The sequence below is a fragment of the Nicotiana tabacum genome, chromosome 9 (assembly GCF_000715075.1).
Source record: "Nicotiana tabacum cultivar K326 chromosome 9, ASM71507v2, whole genome shotgun sequence".
In the NCBI taxonomy this organism is placed as follows: Eukaryota; Viridiplantae; Streptophyta; class Magnoliopsida; order Solanales; family Solanaceae; genus Nicotiana; species Nicotiana tabacum.
Genome location: NC_134088.1, coordinates 11166072 through 11174552, shown reverse-complemented (window position 1 = coordinate 11174552; position 8481 = coordinate 11166072).

Genomic DNA, 8481 nt, shown 5'->3' with positions numbered 1-8481 from the left:
ATAAAAATAAATCAACTAAACATTTGAACATACGGACAAACAATAACAAACAACATGGAATTAACAAAGAAAAGAAGAAGAAATACCATAAAGGGTTAAAAATCAGACTGCCCTGTCTCGAATTTTGAATCGAACCTCTTTTGGGATTGAACGAACTTTAATCGAAGTGTTCTCAACTGAGAACACTTCGATTAAAATCTATTAGACCCCAACCTTCTTATTTAAAATGGACAAAACCTCGGATTTCGGATTTCTAGGGTTCTTAGGGCGGATTTGGGATTCAGGTTCTTCTGGTTAGATTCGGACCAAACCAAACTTGGTTTGGTCACGAGGGAGGTCAGGGGGACACCTGGTATGGATTTGGGGGGTTTTGGCATGAGTTGGGGTCCGGCTCGAATCTTCAAATAAAGATTCGAGACGGTGGGGGAAGATTCGAGACCCACGTCTTGTGGATCTGTGTTCAGGGGGTCGAGGTGCCCTAGGGGTGTTAGTCTGGGGGTCACCGGCGTTGTTGCCGCCGGGTTTACGGTGAGGGGAAAGGGGGGCAGCGCTAGGGTTCTAAGGGGTTTGGGTTTGGTGAGGGAGACGACTCGAGGGAGGGGGGTCTGGCTTAGGGCGTGGGGTGAGAGGGGGAGGCTCATATACGGGATGAGTGGTTCGATCTTGGCCGTTGGATCATCAATGATCAATGGCCTTGATCTTTCCACTTAAGGGAACGGCGTCGTTTGGTCTCATGCTGGGAATGGATCAAACCGGGTTTCAGTGGATCGGGTATCTGGGGAAAGCTTGGGAACCGTTGGATTGGAGGGGATGAACGGCTCCGATTGGTCATTCCTAAACGGTGTCGTTTGGGTTTATGAGGGACCTGAACTGGACCGTTGGATCTGTTTGACCAACGGTTCAGATGAAGGGTGCCAAAACGGCGTCGTTTCTTTGTATTTGGGGAGGGCTGGATTGGATCAATGAGTTTGGGCCTGATTTTGGGTCTAAAACCAGCCCAATTCCGATTTTCTCAAATTTAAACTCTTTTCTTTTCCTTCTTTTAATTTCTAATTTAAACAAAAATCCTAACTAAGTTGTAAAATAAAATAAAACTTATACAAATATTAATTACTACTTAAACAACAATTAGCACACACATTAAACATTTAATTAAAATAAAATCACTCAATGACAACAAATAAAATAAAAGATGCATATTTTTGTGATTTTCCTTAAAACCAAATTATGGTTTGATTAATTTCTAATAGTAGAACGATATCCTAAACTTACACGCGACATATATTTTTTATATTTTTATTTGACAAAACTAAAACAATCAGAGACAAAACTACAAATAACTACCAAAAATGCCACGCAAATTCCAAAAAGTTGTACAACAAAACCATTTATTTTTATTTTTCGATTTCTTTTGGAACAATTATCGCGTAGACAAAAATCACGTGCTCACAATAAGTAGGATTAAAAACTCTTCTAATATAATGCACACAATTAGGATTAGAAGGAAAAGAATAGGGTAAGCACATAACGATAACCATCTTTGCTAATTCTTCACGATCTCTATTTGGATCGTAATATAAAATACCTCCGGTCACAGTGTTAATTCCTGGTTGAACTAGATTTGAACCTGTACTAGGGCTATCCGCAGAATCTACACGTGTCCCCTCTAGCTGCGCTTTCATTTGTAAATATCTAACTTTATCTCTAGGGTGTATTTTTATGTGCCTAGTCAAACTACCCGTGCCGCTACGGTCTCCAGTATATTTATGCGCCAATAATTTCCCACATGTTTTACACTTAGCCTTATTTTGTTCTCTTACTTGAGTAAAAAAAAATCCAAACTAATGATGTTTCTAGGCGTTTAGTAGGTTGTCTATTAAAACTAGGGGTTTCTATAGGTGGGTCGGGTAGTACATCAGTTGGGTTATTAAAAGGACTAGTAGGTGTATCATCTAAATCCGGTTGGATTTCATCTTCATCCTCATTTTCCTCATCATTTTCAAAGATAGTTTGATTAGGATAAAGAGCATTCATAGTTTCATCATCTAAATTTTCACCTGGTGCAACATTATGGAAAAATTGACTATCGGAAAATTGAAAACATGGGCTATCACTATCAAGAATAATAGGAGCAGCAGGACGTCTACCAGGTCTGGGTCGGGAAGCCGGGGGAAGGGTAGTAGGTTGGCCATTACTTTCACCAGTTTTAGCTTTTCCCTTACCACCAAATATTTTTATCAAAGATGTCATATTAATTACAATTATGCAAACTAAAACACACAAAAATATATTCTTAAAACTTAAGAGTTGAAACGAGTTTACCGAATTGCCGAACAACTTCTTGAAAATTGAAAATCGTTGAAGACTTGAATACTTCAATTCACCAACTTCACAATTTTTCATGAAATTTTAACAATAAAATAAGCAATAATAATAGAGAGATTGAGAGAGATTGATGAATTGGTGAGTAAAAATGAAAGAATGAGGGGTATTTATAATTGAGAATTGGGAAAAGTGTAATTATATAAAGTTTGGGGCCAAATGGCTATTTTTGAAAGTTCCAAACGGTCAAAATTGCAGCCCAACGGCTACTTTTTAAATTTTTGACCGTTGCTATTTTTTTTTTTTTAAAAAAAAGTAGCCGTTAGAGGCCCGTTAGGCCCGGTAAGACCGGCCCAGGCCCGCCAGCCGATCCTGGGCTTAGCGGTCCCGGGCTCGTGGGCGATTTTATGTGATTCGGCCCGCCTCGGTCTTTTTGCATCATTAAGGACCGGCACATCAGGACCGGCCAGCCAGGCCCGTTTAGCCCGTTAGGACCGCGGGCCCGGTTCGGTCCGGTCCCAGCCCGGCCCATCATACAGCATTAGGTAACACAAAAAGAAATACGGCTCAACACCAAAATAACAATCGGGGATCTCCCAGGATACCGTCCTGTAGTCTCAAATATACATATCCTATGGATCTCCCGGGATCCCATCACGTAGTCCAACTCATAGTGCGCGGGGATCTACCGGAATCCCGTTCTGTAGTCCCAAATGTAAATACCCAGTACTGGGGGAATCTACCGGGCGAATTCTCGTAGTTCCATATAACTGTGCAAGGGCTTCTACCGGAATCCCACATCCGTAGTCCCAAAATAAACAGATAAGGGGGAGCTACCGGAATCCCACACCCGTAGTCCCAATGTAAATACACAGCAACAACAGGAAAATATTCAGAAATGACAAATTTCATATTAAGGCAAACAAGGAATTCTAGCCTAGCATGCGGCACAGAATTCAGGTAAGGCAGTTTGAGCAAGTAAAACAATTAAGACACTTATACATGCTTTCATAAGCTAACAACAGGCTTAATAGTGCAAGTAATGAAAACAGGAAAAGAAACATACTAGTAATTACTTAATGAAAATCGGATTTCCAACAATTAGCACAAGTACGCACTCGTCACCTCACGTACAAGGCATTTCAATTACCAAATATACCAAATCCTAAGGGGAAGGTCCCCCACACAAAGTTAGGCAAGCCACTTACCTCGAACCAGCTCAAAGTCAACTCGAAATCACGTTTTTTCCACGAGTATTCGACTCCAAATGACCCAAATCTATTCAATTCAATTGCATAATGTAAATAACACTTCAAGTAACTGATTCTACAATTAAATTCTAAGCTAATACGCGAAATTAGGTAAAATGACCAAAACACCCCTCAGGTCATCTCGGAATCGGGTAAAATTTATATTTTTAGAATCCTCATACTCTCACGAGTTCATGCTTACCAAAATTATCCAAATCTAAGGTCAAATTCCCAATCAAAAGTCGAATTTTAGGTCTAAGAACTTTCTTCCAGCTTTTCTCCAATTTTCATCTCCAATCCGAAATTAAATGATGAAACTAACTATAGATTGATGGAATATGACAAGAAAGGGTTAAAGAATTATTACCCACTGATATCCTCTTCAATTTCCTCTCAAAATCGCCCTCTCTCGAGCTCCAAATCGAATTTCCAACCTTTGAAACTAAACCCTCAAAATTTCATATTTCTGCTCAGCTATTACCGCATCTACGGTCCCGCTTTTGCGGACCAATGGTCGCACATTCGACCTTTCACTTAAGACCAGTTTCCGCTTTTGCGGTAGACCCTCCGCACCTGCGGTTTCGTAGGTGTGATTCCCTTCTCGCACCTGCTGCTCCTGCTGGACCACTCCAATTCCGCTTCTGCGACCACAGAGCCGCTTCTACAGCGCTGCACCTGCGGTCCCACACTTGCAGGTGCGGTTATGACAGAATACCAGCAACTGAAGCTGCAATTCCAAAATCTTTCCGTCAACCATCCGAAATCACCCCGAGGCCCCCGAAACCTCAACCAAAAGCACCAACAAGTCTAATACCACTGTCCAAACTTATACCAATCCTTAAAACACCTAAAACAGCATCAAAACGACGAATCAACTACGGATTTGAGCCTAAGAACTCCAAAACTCTAGAAATACGCTTTCGATAAAAAAGTCTATCAAACCTCGTCCGAATGACTTTAAATTTTGCACACACATCACATTCAACTCTACGGAGCTACTCCAACTTCCGGAATTCCATTACGACCCTCAGATCAAAATCTCACTATCGGACCGAAAACTTCAAAATTCGACCTTTCGGCATTTCAAGCCTAAATTAGCTACGGACCTCCAAAACACAATCCGAACACGCCCCTAAGCCCAAAATCACCCAACGGAGCTAACGGAACCATCAGATTTCCATTCTGAGGGCGTCTTCATACTGCTTTTCCAACATTTAAGCTCTCATTTAGGGACTAAGTGTCCCAAAACTCTCCGAAACTCCAAACCGAACATCCCGACAAATCAAAATAGCAGAAATAAACACGGGGAAAGTAGTTAATATGGGATCAAGGTGTAAATTCTTAAACGGACGGTTGGATCGTCACATGATGGATGCTACTGTTCTGAGCTATGCCGGACCTGAGGAGAGCAGTGTAAACACAGGCAATCAGCTTGGTGCCTGTAATGTGCAGCCTCTGCAGAAAAAGGTGTTCTTGAGCTTTTACGTTATTGCGGCCAGCCTTTTCCATGACTGCATCTTACAGGATATCTCGAATAGTTCAAATCAGCACTTCACCATCTGCCAAAAACTGATCATAGTACATGGGGGTATATTCTTCATCCCTCATAACCTCTGCAGAAAACTGTCTGTTGGCCATACTTTTAGTAATGCATGTCTGGCGCAATTGATGTTCAAGTTCGTACACCATTCTCAACAATTCTATTTTGTCTGGTTCTGAATTTGAGGGAATTCTGGATGGATGAAGACTAGAATTGTGGGCCACATTATTCCGATAATTTGAAGGGTGGCCATGCTTATGTCCTTGTGTGAGCACCGGTTGATATAAACGGAAATGCTGTGGTTTGCTCATCCTTATCCAATGTCATCCTACTTCCGGAGACCTGGCCATGTTTCCTAGATGGAAGCCATTTGTCATGACTCCAGTTGCTACCTTCTGTAGCGTGATGTCTCCTTCCTGGTAATGCTGTGGAAAAGTTCGTTGCGTTCTGTTCTATCTTTGACTCGCTGCTCATTGTGTTGTTTACTCGTCGTCTAGCATCCAAATGAAACTCATTAGAGTTAAACCTTCTTTCAGGTTGCTGATGGAACTGATTAGCTAAATGATCATCCCCATCACATGAAGATGCACTGCCATCGTAAGCATAGTAACTTCTGTATGTTGGAGATTTGATCATATTTCTGAGATTAACAGGAGGCTTAGAGTTAACGTATCCATAGAGCTTATACGGTCAAAACCTGAGGGAATCTTTTTTTGAAATTGCTCAAACTGCTCATGATCAGTAGACATCAAAGTGTCTGTTATGATGCTTTCATTCAAAAGACTTTGGTACATGTCAGAGCCTACAGATAACTGCTTCTCAATGCCATCACGGGCTAATTCATCTCTGTGGTTGATTCATTCAAACTTTTCGACTTCTTGAGCCGAGGGTCTATCGGAAACGGCCTCTCCACCCCATTGGGTAGAGGTAAGGTCTGCATACACACTACCCTCCCCAGAGCCCACTAATGGGATTATACTGGGTCGTTGTTGTTGTTGGTTGATACATTCAAAGTAAGTAGAACTCAGGGAGTTAAGCCTCTTTTGGTTAACTCCACTTTCATTTTGATCATTTACGGCGCAGTGATCCACAAGGAAGTTGTCTTCATCCAGTTCCAGTAGTCCGTCGCTTCAAGGGCTAAACCTTCCGCGTCTTGTTTGGTTTCAAGGGTTGGACATCCAGTGTCTTTTTCCAGCTCCAGTTGCTCTCTCTTCATCGGCTGAACCTTCTGCATCTTCTTTGGCTCCAACGACTGAACTTCCCGACTCATGACAAGTAAGTTGATCTGAGCTAGAAAGTCTATTGGAGAAATTTTCTCCTCCTGAGAACTCCTTTTGATGTTCATATCATTCTATTGGCGTTCTGGATCACCCATAAATCTCTCCTCTCAAATGCAAAGGATCTCCACCACAAAATTGGAGAGTAAAGCTGTAAGAATGAGAGCTTAAGCCACTTCCTTTAACAAGCCTAACACAACCTTCCTAAAATAATAAATAAATGAAAAAGAAAAGAAGAGATGCGCAAATATGGGCACTAGATCTCTTTCTGACTCCATATGTATTTACAAAGAATGATAACCTTGGAGCAATGTAAGAGTTGTCGCCATGTGAATCAGAGGTCATAAGTTCAAGTTGTGAAAGCAGTTTCGGTAAGAAATGCAAGCTAAGGTTGACAGAATAGACCCAGCATAGTCTAACCCTTTCATGGACCTAACTCATAACGGGAGCTTACCGAACTGCACTTAACATATAAAACTGTAAATATAACTGGAAAGAAATTACCGAGACGGCTCACAAAGATTCAATTTAAAAATTGTTGATTCATATTTCAAATTGCCTTTACTGGGATTGGAAGAAAATATCTAACAAGTGACATATGGAACTTAGTAATTTCTATAAGAAGAATAATATCAGAGTAATCCATAGTCCATAACTTTGACCAATTAACACTAGCAACAGAAGGATCAATAGAAGTAGCTAATCTTTCATTAAAAAGTAGAGATAGATCTTGCTAGTATCCAGTAAATGTAGAAGCTAACATCTTGATTTCCATAAATAGGTAAAATATAGAACAGATGGTAGTCGTTATACATCCGAACTCCTTCATCCTCAATCGGTCTCGGATTCGAGACCTGGGTATGGAGTCGCCTTTATTAAAGAGTGTTTTATCTCCACTGTGAGACTTCTCGGCGCAAATCCGAATTTAGTCGGGCCCAATGTGGATATCCGACACCTGGTGGGAAACCAAAAAAAAAAAAAAGCGCTCATTCTAGAAGACTTATTGTGCTGTGTATCTAGTAATTGCTTCGTTTTGGCTATGTTTTCCTCTTCCTACTACACTTTTTCCATGCAAACATCTTCAAGAAATGACCTTATGTATCCGATGGATTCATAGCAAAGTTTGCATAAAGAATTAAGTTTCTTCAGATAAAAGTTTCTGGAATTATCCAGTATGCAGATTGTCACTTAAATGATTAACATGTAATAGGTTTCATATTCCGAGATGCAAGAGAAAAAGCAAGGCTTTGGTCTAGTGGTAAGAGCACAACACATGATGTGTGGGCTAGGCGCATATCATATGTTCGAGCCTTGCTACAGACAAAAGCCTGATATATAAGTGGAGAAAGGTACAGGGGCAGACTCATTATCTACACTAAGTTTCGAACCGTGCACCATTAACCTCGGGATTTCTAGATTATCAAAAAAAATAAAATGGGGAAGATGGAAGATGTTGTAGTAGTTGCGTCCCAAGTTTTCCTTAATATTGAAATATTCTACCAATTATTTGATGGGAAGAATGAAAGACAACTTGACATATTATGATTGTGTTGCCTCTTTAATCAATTTTAAGGTCATCGAAAATTGTTAATGACTATGAGCCCGTTTGGATTAGCTTAAAATGTGTTGGAGCTTATTTTATAAATAAACAGATTAGTTTTCTGTTCGGATAAAAGTGCTGAAACTTAAAAAAAAAGTTGTTGAATTGTTCGATAAACAAATGGTGGTAAGCTCTTTATCTATTAAAAAAACAAAAATATCCTTAAAGCTTCTGGAGCACTTGCCCAGGTGATTGCAACTAAATAACTCAAGCCCACTATGGAAATCGTTTTGAACACCATTAATTCCATGTTGAATTGTCTTCTAAATCTTATTATTTTTTAACATTTGGTGTGCTATACAAATTTCTTGTATTCTGCCATGTTAAATTTTCTCATTTTAATGTGCTTACTCGACCAGATATTTATACTTCTCAAATTTGTCCTTTTTAAAATAGATATTTGGACTTTTAAATATGAGACTATCATCTATTTAGAATGTGTCATATGACATCTTATGATTAGCCATTTCTTTTTGTTTCAATGGCAACTCA